The 18,516-nt window shown below is 36.3% G+C and overlaps 1 pseudogene across 1 annotated transcript; it reads left to right on the top strand.

The window, feature by feature from the left end:
* Positions 1-13,372: 13,372 nt before the first annotated feature.
* On the top strand, positions 13,373-15,386 carry LOC147506317 (uncharacterized; annotated as a pseudogene). The gene is made up of 2 exons (XR_015221135.1): positions 13,373-14,330; positions 14,854-15,386. The product of XR_015221135.1 is annotated as an uncharacterized LOC147506317 (transcript).
* Positions 15,387-18,516: the final 3,130 nt, after the last annotated feature.

Genomic DNA, 18,516 nt, shown 5'->3' with positions numbered 1-18,516 from the left:
GAAATTTTACCCCTCTTGAAATAGAGAGATGACAATAATTTGTCAAACAAAAGCACTTTATACAATTATCGTCACAAGAATCGGTTGGTTCGGTTGAGTGGAAGAAACCAAATGCAAAATTTCTAAGAAATTTAGAAGAATTTGGGTACACAAAGTTTCATAGGATAATCCATTAGAATGGTGAATGTAGAGATTTGTTGTTTGCACATCCCCAATCAATTCATTTGGCAAAGTGTTTTCCCCGAGGTCATTGTCATGGATTGCACGTACAAGACAAATGTCTTCAAGATGCCATTGTTTGAAGTTGTTGGGTTCACATCCACGATGAAGACATTCTGTATTGCTTTTGGGTATTTGGAGATTGAGAAAGAAGGTTCTTACCTATGGGTTTTGAAGAGGTTGCGTGATATTCTGGACTACAAAGCTACTTCTGTAAAGATAATTACGACTGATTGTGAGTTGGCACTTATGAATGCGATAGCTATAGTGTTTCTTTCACGCACACTTTGTGTCGAGTTCACATCAGGAGGAACATCGAGACAAAGGCCAAAAAAACATTTGAGAAATTTGTTGAGTATGAACAATTTATGTTTATGTTCGAAACAGTGATAACAGCTCGTACTGAAGTTGAGTACTTGGAACACCTACGTTGTTTTAAACTTGAGTACGGAGATCATTATGGTGTTGTGGAATACATAGAAGACCAGTGGCTTTTGAAGTACAAAGAAAGGTTTGTCTCGGCTTGGATAGATCTCCATATGCATTTTGGTACTTCGAGCAGTAACCGAATTGAAAGTATGCATTCCTCTTTGAAGAGGCATTTGCGTTCTAGCAATAATGGTAACTTCTGCCGAAACTTTAATTTGATTAATAATCTCCTGACAAACCAAGTGACAGAAATTGAAAGTTCTTTTAATAAGAGCTTGAATCTCTGGGATCATCGTTACAAACAAAACACATATGTGCAACTTAGAGGGTACATTTCTAGAGATGCATTGGATTTGATAGCAAAAGAGCTAATAAGGTCTGTTAGAGTTGGGACAGATGAAATTCGTTGTCGTTGTGTTTACAAGAGTATGTATGGGCTTCCTTGTGCGCATGAGTTATGTGAAATTGTTCTAATTGGTAGGGGAAGCATCCCCTTATCTTTGATACACCCTAGGTGGAGACAAATTTAGTAGCACTCGATTGATCTTCCTAATGGGTCCTTTGATATTCACCCGAGCTTGCCTGATTCGGAAGAAGTTTCAGTCGCTCTCAGATGAACAAAAGGTTTTGATGCTGAAAAAGTGTGTAGAACTAGGTGATCCAAAGGCAACTTTCAGGTGAGAGCCTCGGGTCAACACCAATGTGAGGGGTAGGCCACCTGGAATAAAAATTGGTGTGAAGACTTGTAAAGATAAAAGGGACACAAAGAGAGAGCCTTCATTTTTCGAGTATACACAAACAGTTGAGGAACAAATTGTAACTCAAGAAAGCAAGAATAGTAAAGCCAAGAAGTTGGTTCCATGCAAAAAGAAAACCAAGAAGAACTCATATTCAAGTGTTTGTAGATTTACACGAAATTGGGTCTAAATGGGATGATGGGCTACGTGACTTAAATCCATTGATCACGAGACTTCATTGTGGATTGGCAAGATGTTGAACGAATGGACATTGTGGATTTAAGCGATTGCACGATGCTTAGGTCTAATGGAGGTGATGCATGGATTACTTGTGAGGCTCTTATGTTGACAGAGTTGATTTCCATGAGGCAGATTATACTTCAATGATGGGTGGAGAAGAAACGAAAAGAAGCGATCAAGACAAATCTACGATGTCTGGTTCCATATCTGATGAACCCCAAAGAATGGTTTGAACTTCCTTCAATAGGATTTTTAGCGCTAATACTTTTCGCATGTGTCCTTGTTGTCATTGGAGAAAAAGAATGTATGTCATACTTTCCTTTGTGGATCGCTCTGATCCAACTCGTGTCCAGATAAGCGGCAATAGGCCACATTGGAGGAGGCACACATTTTGTGAAACTCGTGCTTGAAGATGATAGTCCTATTCCGCCACTTGCTCCAGGGTGGGAGTCATTTGCATGGATAGAAGCTTGGGATTGGGCAACTATAATGGAACCAAGGATCGTGAAGTGGTATAAAAGGGTTCCAAAAAGTGTTATGGATTTAGACCTTTTCGTAACTATCCTTGTCTTCGAGTGGTTTTGGCTTTAATATCTATTTTGTGTATGTGTATATACTATCATAAATTCAGAATGTATTAGAATATGTCGAAAATGGTATTAACTAGTTTTGTTTAAGTGCTATGTAAATAGCATTAAAATGCAAGAATATGGTAAGTGCTTTGTCGGTTTAAGGTAGGAACCAAAGGCGATCGAGCTTCATGCCGGGTGAGCTTTATCACTTGTGTTGTGACAAAAAGAACACCAAATTTGCCTTTCAAAGACAAAGTGAACGAGGGACCGATGGGTTCTAGAACAAGCTATCTTAATTTGTAATAAGAATTGAGGATTGGCGAACTAGCAAGGATATTCTGTCATCTGATAAATGAAAAGAGATTTTTTTTTCTCTTGTAAACATAAGTCGAGTATGTTTATGATGCTCTGCGGTGTACTCTGAATCCTATTTTTATAGCTAATTTTGGCACTTGTTTGAACTTGCATTAATTTAGTGAATTGGCAATGGAACGAGCAACCCAGAGTCCAATACACATCTTAATCTCTGACAAATGTTTCTTAATCACGTTTTGCACAAACTTTTGTTTTCAAACATTCTCTTATAACATTTAAAAGTTTGGGATATCATATGTAGCAATGACTTCATGGAGATTACAATTATCATTAAACCCCTAACTATCAATGTTCTAAAATTCATTTTAAAACATGCCCTCCACGAACACGAGGGAGGATCAAGCACCCAAACCCGAAAATAAAATGTAGCGGTGCCACCAATTCCCCATTGTTGACAACTCCTCCACTAGAAATTTCATTGCCAACCATCGTAGGCTTAGAGTAGGTTCATCTCTCTTTCATTTTGATTTAGTTATGACATTTTTCATGCTTGTCGAGTGAAGCGATCTTAACGATCTTGGCGTATATCTGACAAAACCAAGTTGGTTGGTTTTGTCTCGTCCTCAACTTCTCTCTCATTTTTTTTAGCCCCAATACCCTTTCTCCTTCACCCAACTCTCTCTCTCCTCCCTCTCCGGCTCCTCCCAATTGCCATGCAGATATACTAGTTGAATGTTCTTAGAATCTGTTGTTCTGCCAAAATTTTATAACCGGTCAAAATATATTTTATACCCTTTATCTTATCTTCACTCTTTATCTTATCTTCAATGCTACTCTATTGTCCTCCATACTACATAGTGGACTTTAAGTGTTCATACTCCTAGTGGCTCAAACAGGGGGGTATCTCAAATTGACCCATGAACATTCAGTGATCATACTCCTAGTGGACTATGAACAATGAATGTTCATACTCTTGTTGGACTATGAACATTCAGTGTTCATACCATTGAATTATGAACAGTGAATGTTCATACTCTTGTTGGACTATGAACAATGAATGTTCATACTCTTGTCGGACTATGAACAACGAATGTTCATACTCTTGTTGACAGCCTTATACATTGTCGTTATATAAACTTTCTTTGTTATATAGTGTTGTGCATAACTTATTGATTGCCGTCCATATAATGTCATATATAAGCTCTGCGAGTAGATATGACACTATAACTGTCATACTTATATGTTATGTCACTTCTTACAAAAATCCCGCCAATCGGTATGTCACTTTAAGTGACATACTTTAAAGGTAAAACTCCAATCGTTGACATCTCAATCGCATATGTCGCGATGCTTCCACAATGCCATTTCTAGTTGCATATATTTGGCATAAAGTATGATATACTTTCTGTTTATGAAACTATCCTTAATTCTTATGTACCGGGGTAGTAGACCACGTTACTACTCGTACTCTATGAAATTTTGCATAACATACTATACTATGTATGTTAATTAAAAGCATATTTACAATTATTTTTACATAATACATTCGTACCGCGTTGGGTATGTACTTTGTTATGTATGACGGTATGCTATGATATTTTCCATGACATACTATACTATGTATGTTATTTATAATCACATACATCGTTATTTTTACATAGTACCTTCGTAAGGTGTTACTTATGACATACTTTCTTGGCTATGGACTATTCGGATGACATACTATCATCAACATAATGATATAGACAATTATTTGTTTATACTAATTTTTAGTGACGCGTTTTTAATGACATACTTTACTACGTATGAGCTAGGATTTTTGGTGAACACGGTTTACCTGTCGGTAAAGTTGCAGCTGTTTTTAGTGGGGAAGAAGTTGGGTTAGCATTACAAATAAGGATTGCTGGAACCATCATTATGGTTTGACTAGAAAGATGCCTAAAGAAGGTGATGCAACTGCCGCCGCTTAAATATTTTATGCGAAAGAGTCGAGAATCCCCGGTTTTACTATGCTATTGATCTAGATCAAAATGGGACTTGCGATAAACTTTTTAAGGTTGATGGGAGGTCTCGAGTGTAGTATGAGTATTTCGGGGATGTTGTCTCTTTTGATACCACATAACGTACGAATGCATACTCTATGCCTTTTGCCCCTTTTATTGGAGTCAATCGGCATGCGATCGATTGAGTTATTTGGTTCTTGTTTACTTGATGAGAGACGAAGATACATTCATATGGTTGTTTAAGGCGGCTTGCAGCCATGGGTGGTGGTCGTAACTGCAATCATCACTTATCGGGGATAGGCGATGGATCGCAGCCATTACAAAAGTGTTCCACGATACTCGTCATCGTTTCTTGTCTTTGGCATATTATGCGAAAATTTCAAGAGAAGCTATCCTTTACTAAAATTGACAACGTAACCGACTGAATAACACTATTTCTCTCCTCGTATTTTTTTTGCTAAAGGGTAATTGTATGTATTAGATAGCAAAGAAAAACGATTATACATTTTGTGAGGCCACAGGTAGACCACTCCAACATACATTTCCTAAATTTTTAAGAAATAAATCTGAAATAAGTAGAGTGTTGATTCTCTAACCTATAAACAAAATTGGGTCTATTCTCCCACCATTGCTTCCGCCTTTTGCTAGGGTCTCTCCTCGTATAAGATTCTTTGGTTTTGAAAGAAGGCGATTAATACAATAATAGAAGAATGAGTTGTCTACAAATCCTTGGTTGTGAGAAATGTATAATATCGCGGGAGAAATGGGTTCCTTGTTATCTCGTTGACACATTTTTTTTTCTTTGGTATGCATAACTGTTGGGAGGAGTGAATCGATGAATTCTCGTTACGACCAATTAAGAATTCGAAACACTATCTTTGATGGAGTTTGTACATGGTAATGAGAGATCTTTGGCTTTAATTGCTAGGAATGAAAGAGATTTGATTACATAGGTTAGCATAGTTCACGAATTGTGGCTAAAGATGCTTTCCTCCTTATGCATCTTTGCGAAGGTCTATCACGATTAATGCATTCAATATATTTAAGGAGCAATTAGAAGGCAAAGATGGAGTACAAAATTGATGGGGACGAGATTGTCAACAATGGAACCGGAAGCTACATGGTGAAATTGAGAGACCCGTGAAGAAGTCCGTTTGGAAAGTGAGTTTCAATAGAGGAACCTTAGAGGGAGACCGTGAATGTAAGTATTTTTCAGTTTATGGGGTTACTTTGTGGTCACATGTTAAAGATTTTTCAGCGTTCTTAAATCGAAGAGATTCCAAGGCATTTTCTTTTTTGAAGCGGTGGATGCAAAAGGCACACACGTATAGAAGCGGAGTTTCATCTTGGATTAGTGGCCGCCATGAAAACCATGAACTTTTGAGAGTGGCTCATTGTATCAAGGTTGCTTCTCAAGTGGCTTACGATGTGGGGAGTAGTGTTGAGGCTTATTCATATTTTATAGAAAAGATGGATGAAATGGCTAAGTGTGTCTCAACGTTGAATATAGCTTCGAACGAAGGAGACGAAGATAATGAAGTTGAAGAGTCTTTCTTTGATACCTCGACTCAAAAGTTATGATTATGATATTAATGTTTAATTTGATATAGGTTTAGTGTTTAATGTTATTTGATTTATTATAATGTTTAATTTGATAAAAAATATATATATAATATATATTTTGACTTCCAAATCTTTATTTCAGATATTGATTTTGAATCCCAACATTTCTCAAACAAAGGGAGGAAGAAGAAAAGAGAGATGGAAATCCCCCGAAGAAATAGCCCTAAACAATCCGGGAAGAATGTGTAGAAACCGTGGAAAATAAGACTTCGAGAAATTGTCCAAGAGAAAAAAATAAGGCGTAATTTGTGAAATGTAAGTATTTTTGGTTGCTAGGTTGCTTGGTTTGTAGGTTAATACATAATCTATGATATGTGTTAGAAGGGGTGCACATGCTTTGTGCATTTTGGTATTTTTCGACCCTCTACTTGATATATGAAAGTGATTATCTTGGTTGTTCATACCTATTTGGGGTATGAACAATCAATCGCTCAAAACCCAATATGAGCTATGAACACTCATTGTTCATATCTTAACATGACCTATGAACACTCATTGTTCATGTGAACAACCATTGATGATGCATTAGCCAATGCATATGTCATTGAACTTGGCATATGTGATGCGGTCTGGGTTACCAATGCATATGTCAATGAACTGGAAAAAGCGGGCAACAAAAGTCGGAAAGACATGGACGCGCCATATTTGATCGAGAAAACGTCAAAATAAGCATAACCCACTGCTTTGCGTGGGCACCACCCTCCGGGCCTTAAATCCATCGTTTAGGCATTCAAAATCACGTTTTTGCCGTTTTAGGAAAGTTTTGTTTTGCTATATCTTTTTTTTGATAGGAGAGCCCGTTTTTATTTGGCCAGTGTGTTAGTTATATTTTTGATTAGTAGTTTCTTAATATGTGGTTATCCCAAAACTTTCCATTTTTGAAAATTTTCAAGTTTTGTGGTAATCGGAGTATTTCGCCTATATAAAAAGGCCGTAGTCTACGTATTAGAGTTTTCAGTTTTGGTTTTGAGTTAATCATATTAAGAGTTACCACAATTGGACTATGAAATGATGATATTAAGAGTTAATCATATTATGAGCTATGAACATTCTTTGTTCATATCACAATTGGACTATGAACGGTGATTGATCATAGTTCGAGTGTGACGAGTATTACTCTTATTTATAAGCCCATATAAACTACTGAGACAATTAAGATCTAACAATTAATTATCCTCTTAATTATCGCCTCCATTAATTATTTTTACATAATACATTAAATCAGCGTTGGGTCTGTAGATACTATGTATGTTCTTTATAATCACATATAACGTTATGAAAACATAGTACCTTAGGAAGGTGTTACTTATGACATACTTTCTTGGATGACTATTAGGATGACATACTATCATGTATGTCAAACGTAATGATATATATACATTTGCATTGTCTATACTAATTTTTTAGTGAATTTTAATCACATACTTTTACTACGATAATGCTTTGTGAGTTTTGAGATTTTTCTGCGGCCCTTGGAGCCTTGGAGGAATGAATGTTGCATCGTCAATGAATGGTACGAAGTTAGGAAAATTTTCTAGTAGGGTGGAGTCCAATACAATAGCTAACACAATAGCATTTTGGATAGTGATGGATAAATATGATGATCTATTTTGGATGATACTTAGGCACCTAGCTTTTTTTAGGATAAGTGTGTAACTCGAGAACTTATAAATAACTATAAATAATTCCAAAATATAGTATTTGGTTGAATATGGATTTTGTTAGTTGGTTCAAATTTTCGTTTTCATATGATTCTTAGGAAATTCAAGAAAAGAGTGGAATCGAAAAGAGAAGCAATGAAATCTCATGTAATGGCATCTAATTTAAGAGAGAGAGAGAGAAAAAAAATGACTTTTAGTTTTGTGAGAGAGTTAGATATGACATTTTCTTTCCTTTGTGAGAGAGTTAGAGAAAACTTTTAGATGGTTTCTTTGAGGTCTTTTGAGAGAGAACATAACAACAAGAAGTACCAAATCCAAAATAAATTCTAACTTCATTAAGTCATGAGTATCTCCCAATAATTACATAGTCATAAAAACCAAAGCACCTAATGAGTAATCAAATCCTCATGAAATTATCCTTAACAAAATTGACATTTTTCAAAGAACATGGACAAAATGGATCATCACTCTTGTCCCCACATTCTAAAATCTAAAGTATTTGTTACTTACGGACCCCAATTTGTGTTGGGCAGACTCCCACAAAAAAAACTATTATTACAAGTGTGCCATTGGTCTCAAAAAATCTCAAAAAAAAAAAAATTATTACAAGTATGCCATTGGTCCCAAAAAAGTTGAATTCGAAAACCCCAAACTTAAACGACCCGGCTAGGTCGTTTGGGATTCAGTACAAACGACTTGCCCAAGTCGTCTGAGACTTAGTACAAACGACCCGGCGTGTCGTTTGGACTAGAATCCCAAACGGTGTGGCCAAAGTCGTTTGAGACTTAGTACAAGCGATCCGGGACAAAGTCGTTTGGACTAAAGTCCCAACGACTTGGCCACCGTTTGGGACTTAGTCCAAACGACCGGCCACGGGTCAAGAACCCAAAGCGAGAACTTTAAATTTGTTTCAAAGTTCAAATCCCAAACGACATGGCCATACCGTGCGGATGAGTCCAAAACGATGTGGCCATGTTGTTTTAATTTGAACTTAAAAAAATAGCCCTGCTTGTTTGGGACTTAGAAAAATCCCAACGATATGGCCACACCGTTTGGACTAAGTCTCGGCGATATGGCCACACCATTTGGACTTAGTCCAAAGCGATGTAACCATGTCATTTGGGATTTGAACTTTGAAAAATATAAAGTTACTTTTTTTGGGTTCTTAACCGGTGTGGTCAGTCGTTTGGACTAAGTCCCAAACGGTGTGTGGTCAAGTCGTTTGGGACCAATCAAACGACCTAACGGGGTCGTTTAAGTTTGGGGTTTCGAATTCAATTTTTTGGGGACCAATGGCATACTTGTAATAATTGTTTTTTTTAAAGATTTTTTGAAACCAATGGCACACTTGTAATAATTGTTTTTTTGTGGGAGTCCGCCTACACAAATTGGGGTCCGGCAATCATCTAAATGGGACTCATAAACAACCAAAGCAACTAATGATCTCGAACAAAATATACATTTTCAGCACCATATACAATGGATAATCACATTAGCATCCAGTATCCACATTCTAAATTTATAGGCAAAAAACTAACTAAAGCACCGAATGACCCCTTGAAAAGATATGCGGTTTTGTGAACAAACACAAAATGGATCACCACTTTGGTTCCCACATTCCAAATCATTTTTTGGCTAGATGATATAGCAACCATTCCCTCGCCTCTCTAGCCTTAACACCATGAACACCCTTGCTTTTTGTCATCATCAAGGAGCTCTAAAGCTTTAATGAAAGTAATGCATTTAGATATTACCTGAGTTCGGCGATTTAGATTTTTCAATATTTCAGGATTCATTAAGTTCAAAATTTGTAATTATATGCATCTCGAGCGTTTTTTGCTTATATTAAAATTTAATCAGCATTAACGGGCTTGACTACCACTATTTCTTTTCTTCCTCTAGTCCTTAGATGCATAGAACACGTGCATAAGCACGTGCCACGTACAAGTTTCTTTTAAGGACAGCACCTAAACAAAGTACTAAATCAAATGTTCCACGTAGCCACTAAATTAAATCAAATAAAATTCCGTTCCAAAAAGTGTAAAATCAGTTCACTGACTCAAGCTACAGGGACCGATGAATTCTCAGTCAAAAGAAAGAAGGCTGATAGTAACATACCCTACGATTTGGGGAGCATCCCAAGTATCAAGGGACCTCTCTGTTCCTTTGACTGAGACTTAGTATCTGCCCTGCCCAATGCACCTTTTCCTGAGAAGCATGCTGATGGGGCAGTTACGTAGGGTCATTATCCGGTGCCCGCACAAATGTTCAATCAATCAACACCATCTGATATCGTGTCGGTTTTTTAGCATTCCGGACGGCACGCGCGGTCAGGAGTACGTACACATAAGGACTTCTCATACGTACAATTACAACATCCTCTTATTGCAGCTGTTCGATTGAACGTTGTATGGGAGAGAACGTACATTATGGAGTTTGGTATTTATCTTGCTTTGACAAAACATGTATTCTCTGATTTTGCAGTGTTTTGTTTGCCTTGAATATTAATATTTCTCTTTCATTTGTCACCCTAAAGTAGTGCTGATTATTACTACTGATCATTTAGAATGGTAATTTGAAGTGACTAGTGTTCCTCAAATCCCAATGGGAGAGTACAAAATGAAGAATAAAATGACCAGCTCATATGAAACTTCTAATAGGGGTGTATTTCATCCGGATCGGATAGGAAGGGTTTCGGTTTAGGATTTTTCGAAAAAAAAAATATAATGTGCCGATTCCGATCCATCCGATTTCTTTTGGAATTTTCGGAAATAAGAAAAATTTGGGAATAAATTCTTTGATGAAAAATGTCAACAATTGGATAAAAATCGGAAATTATTGAAAATTTAAATATCTTAACATTAAATCTATTTTATAACTTATATAATGAACACTAATTCTAAAGTTTTAATTTGTTTTGTACTATATATTGATTAATGCAAGTTAATCCAAATGTAAATGGGCAAGAAAGAATGGGGTTGTATTAAAACAATTCTAATTATTTTAAAATTTTTAGATATATTGTATGTAATTCCAAATAATAATTTGGCAAAATCAGATCTGATGGATATGCATTGGCAGATTTGGATCGGAAAAAATAAAAATTGGAATTTTAGAAAGCATCGAAGCCAATTTAAATCGAATTTTCGAAATTAGATAAGTAATATTGATGCCAAATCCGAAAAAAAAATTTGGATCAGAATTCGAAAAAATTAGAATTTCTAAAAAAAGTGCCACCCCTAGGTGAACCAACGAGAGACTTAGAGCCCACGGCCACTGTATATATTAAACCATAGTCCATAACATTGTTGCTAGAGATTAGAGATTTTCAGTCTACACGAAGGATGTTTTTGTTTTTTTTTTGCTAAAAAGGGTAATTGTATTGCTACTAGTAAAAGAATAAAGAGAAAACAAAACAAAAGAAAAAAAGAAAGAAAGAATTACATCTGAGTTTCAAATTGCAATCAAGTATTATATGTTACTTTCATTCCTTGCACGAATCTATAGTAGCTAGGTGCTGAATTGGTTTTCTACCCTATGAACAAATGGGGGCCTATGAGTCCACCAGTGCTTACTGCCTTTCCCCATCCCAGCACCATGTTTTGCGCATGCATCCGCTACTAGGTTTGATTCCCTCCAAGCACTGGTGATGTTAATCCAAGTTGCCTTGGCCTTAACCTACTCCCATGCACCTCTTACACTCCAATGCACTTGATTTCGCTGAAAAGCTTGCACAACTGATCGAGACTGAATCCGATTCAATCCATAGGCTATTCCATCCCCCCCATGAAGGGTGAACACTGTAGTCATGTGTGTGATAATCAATGGAATGAGTGAAGGACTGAGTTTTCTCACTAACACCACGTGTGTTAGTGTTGTATGGTTTTAGGCTAAATCGAAGCCATAAGCTCCGCGCAGTGACATTCTAATTGAAGCATCAACTTTACACGTATTTCCATGTGATAAACCCTTACATTGCTTGATCTTGAAATGATTGTCTTTGAACGAGCATCTTCAAATTCCAAATACCATTTTATAATAAAGCAACTGGGCATCATCACTGTACTCTCTACAGAACTTTATACCGATTTCACAGCCACTGAATGATGATTGAAATCTATGAGAACCATCCACCGGTTCAGAGCTTGGGTGGACATTGTGCCGATGTTGATGCTAAGGGCGCTCAATTATAATCGTACGTGAAGTCTCATTTTCCACTTTAAACATAGAAAATCCATATTAAATCATCCTTCTAAAGCTTTTGCAAATACAATATACAATGCAACATCTATTAGACTAACTCCAACCGTAACAGTACTTGGATGCCATTCCCCAAATTTATGCAAATACAAATAACTATATAACAATTTCGCTCCAACCAAATGGATGCCCACACTCCAAGTCAAGTGGAGTGTGAATAGGTAATAGGGTAATTGGAGAAAAAGGGCGTTTGGTTTTGTTTTTGGAGGTCACCTCCAGGTGATATGGATCGGAGGTTGAGAGTCTCACACTCATGTGGAGTGGTGCTGCACTCCATGTAATATGGAGTGGGGCCAGTTTGCTATATCATATTTGACAACAATTATGACTATTTAATGTGTTTTATGTTAGCAGAATAGAAATTTGCCGCACAGTTGGAGGTTCGTTGCTGCATATATGGCAATTAGATGCACCGTTGGAGTTAGTCTTAGGATATTAGAATCTAACAAGAAGATTTGCACAAAAATGTAAGTATAGACTCTACAGCCATACAGGGACCCCTCTTTTACAGAATTGTCCTTCAAATTTTCCCAGCATGCCATTTTCTTGTAAAAACTATCTACCTTCTTTCTTATATTGCCGCGCTTGTTTGCTTGTGAAAGTTTCCATGTGATAAGGCTAAAGATGCATACGTACAGTAATTTAGATTAATTACTGTTTACAATCCCTCAACAATAGTTATGTACATGCAGCAGTATTTTGACAAGACCAAGATGAAAGGATGTAAAGAAAAAAGTGTTATAATTATTAATCTAGCTTGTGGCTTTACTCTTTAATGTGTCTTGTAGCTGTCGTTGAAATCATCAAGATAGTAAGGGAGTCTTATCAAATTTGATATTTCATAAGAGAGACAAGATATTATGATCAGAGCTAGGGGCAAATTAGTAAGTAAAAAATATAGTCATTTCATCCTTAAAGCGCACTGAGAGCCAAATTTAAAGCCCAGTAGACAAACCTGTTTCCTTCATGTTTCATTCCATCTATAATTCTATACACAAACCCGTTTCCATCATGTTTCATTCCATCTATAATTCTATATTAAAGCTTACCTACTTCTCTAGTCCTCTAATTTACACCCACAACAAATAGGGGTAGCCAAGAAAAGTCATTCAACTTAAGACATATAAAGCAATCTTGTTACAACATCTCATGTGTTCTTTTGCATAACATACACAACAAAAACTAGCTACTTTAGTTCATTGTGGATCTTAAAAGAGTAGTAGTACTGATCACCATCTTTACTTTCCTTGTTTTCTGTTTTTTGTTTAGTAGGTTTTCAAAGAAGAAAGCTAAAATGATTCAAGAGCTACAAAATGGAGAGAAAGCTGTCCTTCCATGGTGCAGTTTTGGGAGGACTGCCTTCTTCTACACCATCACCATCTCCTTGTTCATCTACACCTACCACTACCAATAACACCACTATTACTACTACAACCACTTCTGCAGAACATTTGAGGTGTCCAAGATGTGATTCAGCCAACACCAAGTTTTGCTACTACAACAACTACAATCTCACTCAGCCACGCCACTTCTGTAAGACATGTAGGAGATACTGGACTAAAGGCGGTGCGCTCCGTAATGTTCCAATTGGTGGTGGGTGTCGGAAAAAAGTAAAGGCACTATTGTGTCAACCACTGCCGGGAAATCAACAACTGGCAAGACCAAAACAGTGTCATCGGACATCGTTAAGTCCAGCCTTGGAAGTGGATTTGATCAAGAACAACCGTCCAATCCAATTCTTTGGGGTTCACCTCAGAATCCTCAATCTCAACTATTAGCATTTTTGAGAGCAACTCCAAATAAACCCTAACCCTAATTTTAGTTCCATGCCAAATTTTGTTAACAGCAAGGATGAGGGCCACATGATTGGATCCCATGTTTCTTTGGAATCAGCAGCAGTGACTGGAGCATTAAATGCAAGAACCATAGGGCTAGATTCACTGGGTCAAGTTCCTACTGGTTTGTACAATTCTATCTTCAGAAACAATATTCAGCAGCAACCTCAGCTGCTGCTAAACCAACATCACCACCCCCAACAACAACAAAACTTGTCACATGGTGATGCCCAAAACACAGGGATTCAAGAGCTTTATCAAAGCCTAAGATCATCTGTGAATTACTATCCTGATCAATCATCAGCAACAACAACCAATCTTACTTCCATGCCGACATCATCTTCATCCATCATGGAACCAACTGTTATTGCCGGAGGCGAATTCAATTGCTGGAACCCGCAGTTTTCATGGTCATCGGTTCAAGCAGCCACCAATGGTACATTTCCTTAGATATCCGATCTCTCTAACTTCACACTTCTTACTCAAAAAATTAGTTTAGTGGTGTTCTTGTTTGGGGTTTCTTAATTATGTCTGTAAGTTGCATATGTTGCTCTTTATTTGTGTGTGCTTCTTTTGGTTTTCCTTTTGTTGAATTGGTCTTGTTTTGGCAGGGGAACTTATGTAATGTACACGCTCTAAGAAAAGAAAATGCATAAGTAAATGTCTCTTGATCTATATAGGTAGTAACAATGTTGCATACTTGCATATCATTATTATATATGGCACCATAATTGTGTTCTATGTGTGTGTGTGTGTGTGGTGTTGTGTTTAATTTCCATTTTCTTTTTCTTCCTTTTCTGCTTGCGGTGGTGTCTTGTTTGTTCCATATTCTTTGATGCCATATAAAATATAATTGCAATGAGAAAACTCTACCTAGGTTTCATCACTTTATCAAATACATACCCGGCCTATCACTCATATATATATAAGTGTATAACATGGTTTGTTTTCTGTCAAAGTATCAAAACAGTGTTAGAATGCTTCGTCCATGCCAATGGCCGGTCCAAGACTTCAGATGTTCTTGGTTGCAGGTGAGCGGAAAATTCATCTGTTTTGAGGAACACAAGATAGAATTACTTATACTTGCATTCTTCATCCATTAAGCTTTACAATGACATATATATGATAAAGAACAAGCAAAAAGCATGCATAGAAGAAAGAGCTGCCTTCTTCTAGGGTTTCTTTTGTACAGAAAAAAGAGGAATGGAGATTCCTTCAATACTTTTTGGTTATGAGAAAGAAGTGAATGAAGGCTCAAAACAGCCTTTGGAGTGAGTTACCTAAATCAGCTATTATATTCGATTCTCTCTGTCTAAAGGGTTCTATTGCAGCTTTATCTTAGAGACCTGTACCTGTTACTGGACTTAATTACTTAGCTTTTATGAAAATTTACATATACATTTGTGTTAAGTTAATTTTAAGATATATATAAGTTCGAAAGAATAATCATATGCCAAACTAACGTAGTAATGTGCAGTTACCAATTCAATTACCTAAGCTATCAATGTAAGTTGAAAGTTCCAATTATATGCCATCATAGATCCATGTACAAGTCGTATACTATCTTCATCGTACTGTATAGTTTCTTAGAGACAATCTTATCAGGAAAAAATTAAAAAAAAAAATCTTAGAGACGAGACTAATTGAACTCGTGTTCGGTCATATATATGATTTTTATTTGTTTGCAATCTGATGATTTTGTTACAATATTAATTGCAATTTGAAAAACAAATGCAAAATTTTCAGGCTTCATTTTAAGTTGGTTTTCCCTTCACAACAATAATAATATATTGCTTAAATGGTTATAAATCTATCTTTGGATTGCTTCGAGTAATTCAACCTAATGATGTCTACATAAAAACTTGGTGTGCAGTAACTTATCACGAACTCACAAACTTCTTCGGACCAATTCTAACTGGTTTTAATTTTTTAATTATTACTGTGATTTTGATATGTTTTCAGTTTTCACCTAATCAGTTTTACCCAATGAATTAAATTTCGTTTTCAGTTTTTGTTTCAGTAACCACAGAAAACGAAAATATATAAATTTTTGTGAAAAGTAAGAGAAAATATACGAATACATATACCAAAAAAAAAAAAAAAAAATGGTGTAGCAACTATTTTTTCAAATTTAAATGTCTATACACCAAAATAAGCAAACTCACTTTCTCAAAATTTACAACTCTCTCAAATAAACATATATGTTATATCTCAATAATCAAATGTGCCCCCATAAAAAAAAATTAAAAGGGAAAAACAACAAGGATGGCAAGATAAATACTAAATGCTAAATGCTTGTTTGAGAAAGATTAGATCTTTGATGTTTAGTAACTAGTAAATACTAAATGTTAAATGTTAAATTGACAAAAAAAATTTAACCAATATTTAAATTATTTATTGCACTTGCTACCATTCGAAATTTTATGTAAATTTCATGAAAAATTGTATATTAGTGTACAAAACTATGCAGTTTAAGCATTAATAGGCAGCAAATTGCTCCAAGAGCTTATAGCGATTAATCGTAGTAATCGCAATTAATGGGGGATTAATCAAAAACTAGTTGGGAAAACTAAATGAGGACTAAATATAAATTTAACTCCTAAAATATAATAGTAATAATAAAATATTGATACATCTTTACCCAAAAAAAACAAAATATTGATATATAGGTCAAATGGGCTTTGTTTGTATAAGGTTTGTTAAGTACAAATGAGCCTTGTTTGTATATATGTAGCTTTTGCTTTTGTTAAAGTATCCCCATCGTCTTCAACCTTTTTTCATATCTGGTTTTGTGCACACAACATTCTGACCACGAGTTTAGGAAATAAGACTAGGGCTGCCCCGGTTTTTTGGGGCCCTAGGCAAGTTTCTATTTTTTTTTTTTTTTTGCAAGTAGGGAGTATATTAAAGAATAAAGATTTATTCTGAGAGAAAGTATCAAGAGATTACATTAAAACTATAGCTTAACAAAGCACGTAATATGTTCTAACTGGTGATTCCAATCTAGAAATAAAATCAGGTTTTGTAGTACTCCAAATTAAACACTTGATCCCTATCCAAAGTTGAGGCCTTCCTTGCTGCTGCATCCACTCCAAAGTTGGCTTCTCGACTTGTGTGAGTTAGCTTCCACCGCATAAGCTTAGATGTAACTCGTTTCCATCTAGACCTTAAATTCCAAGGTGTATTGTTCCCATTAAGACTATGCATAATTGCATTTGAGTCATATTCTATCCAAATGCAAAGCCAATTGTTTTCTACTGCCTTCTCTATTGCTAGTAGAACTGCCAAGTATTCCGCATCATAGTTAGTTGCAACACCAAGCCCTTGTGCCAATACTCCAACCACCTGATTTGTACTATCCCTAAATATTACTCCGGACCCAGCATTTGCTTAGGTTTCCAATTGGATTGGTGTCAATGTTCGCCTTGATCTCTTCTGCTTTAGGTAGCGTCCAGTGTACTTCCTTAATGATAGGTGATGGCCTTGCGGTCTACAAGTAACTCCAAGTCTGTGAAGCACTCGCAAGTCCAAGACATTGTTGTGCATAGTGGCTTTGCTCAACATAGCAGCAACTATGATACCTTGAAGAACAGATTTACGGATGTGTACCTGTTGTATGCTAGTCCTTCAAAGAATCTTTTTATTCCTAGTTTTCCATACTGTACCAAGACATGTATGATCTTTGACATTCAAAGATCCTTGATAATAGGACTTCTAGACTTTGTTCGCGATGATCAATTCTTTGAAATTATAGCACCTAATATAATGGTAACTTCAAAACTAATGCAATCTGATCCCATATCTCTTGCAGTCTTGGGCATTCCCAAAGCAAGTGGTCACCGGTCTCCTTGTTGCATTTACACGAGACAACATCTAGATGCTAGGCCCGGCGTCGACTTTCTTCACTCTATCATCTGTAGAAACAACTCTACGGATGAGTTTCCGCGATTACTAAGCTGCTAGTTCCTAAAGTGTGGCCTCTACTAAAGAGTCACGGGGAGAACAATAAACAATTTAAAACAAAAAAAAGAGGAGTGGAAGCGGGACTTGCTTCAAGAATTGAAGTGAAGAATAACCGATCGATTTACTAGTTCCTTTTATTTTGTTTGTATTTTGGAGTGAAGAATCTCCGGTCTAGTAATTGGTATTAGTAATTGGTATATGAATGATGGAGTTGGGAAAATTTAAGATTTAAGAGCTCAATATTGGGCTAAAAAAAAATAGTAGGCTATATATTTGGGCCGAAAAAGACCACTAGTACCAGAACTGGTTTAAGACTTGGGGGCCCTCATTTTGGGCCAAATTTTGGAGCCCCAACTAGCCGCTTGTGTGGACTGTCCTCAGGGCAGCTCTAAATAAGACAATTGATCTTTAGATTTACGTGTCATATTTAGATTTGCTCTGATGCCCCTCATATGCTGCTTCACATTTTCATATATATATGGTGAAAAAGTTAGCCCAAAGTTGCTAATCGGACTATATCGGTGCTTTTTCGAAACCAAGTTATCGGAAATCGGCAAATTAATCGATCTAAATCACCTGATTATTTGCTCCCGCTTAAACTTATAAATCTTTTGCTAATCGGATCGGTGAAGTACCGCATAGCGATTACTCGCCGATTA

Source organism: Coptis chinensis, chromosome 4 (genome assembly GCF_015680905.1).
Source record: "Coptis chinensis isolate HL-2020 chromosome 4, ASM1568090v1, whole genome shotgun sequence".
Lineage (NCBI taxonomy): Eukaryota > Viridiplantae > Streptophyta > Magnoliopsida > Ranunculales > Ranunculaceae > Coptis > Coptis chinensis.
The sequence above is the reverse complement of the archived record's forward strand: the minus strand, read 5'-3'. Positions and strand labels throughout refer to the sequence as shown.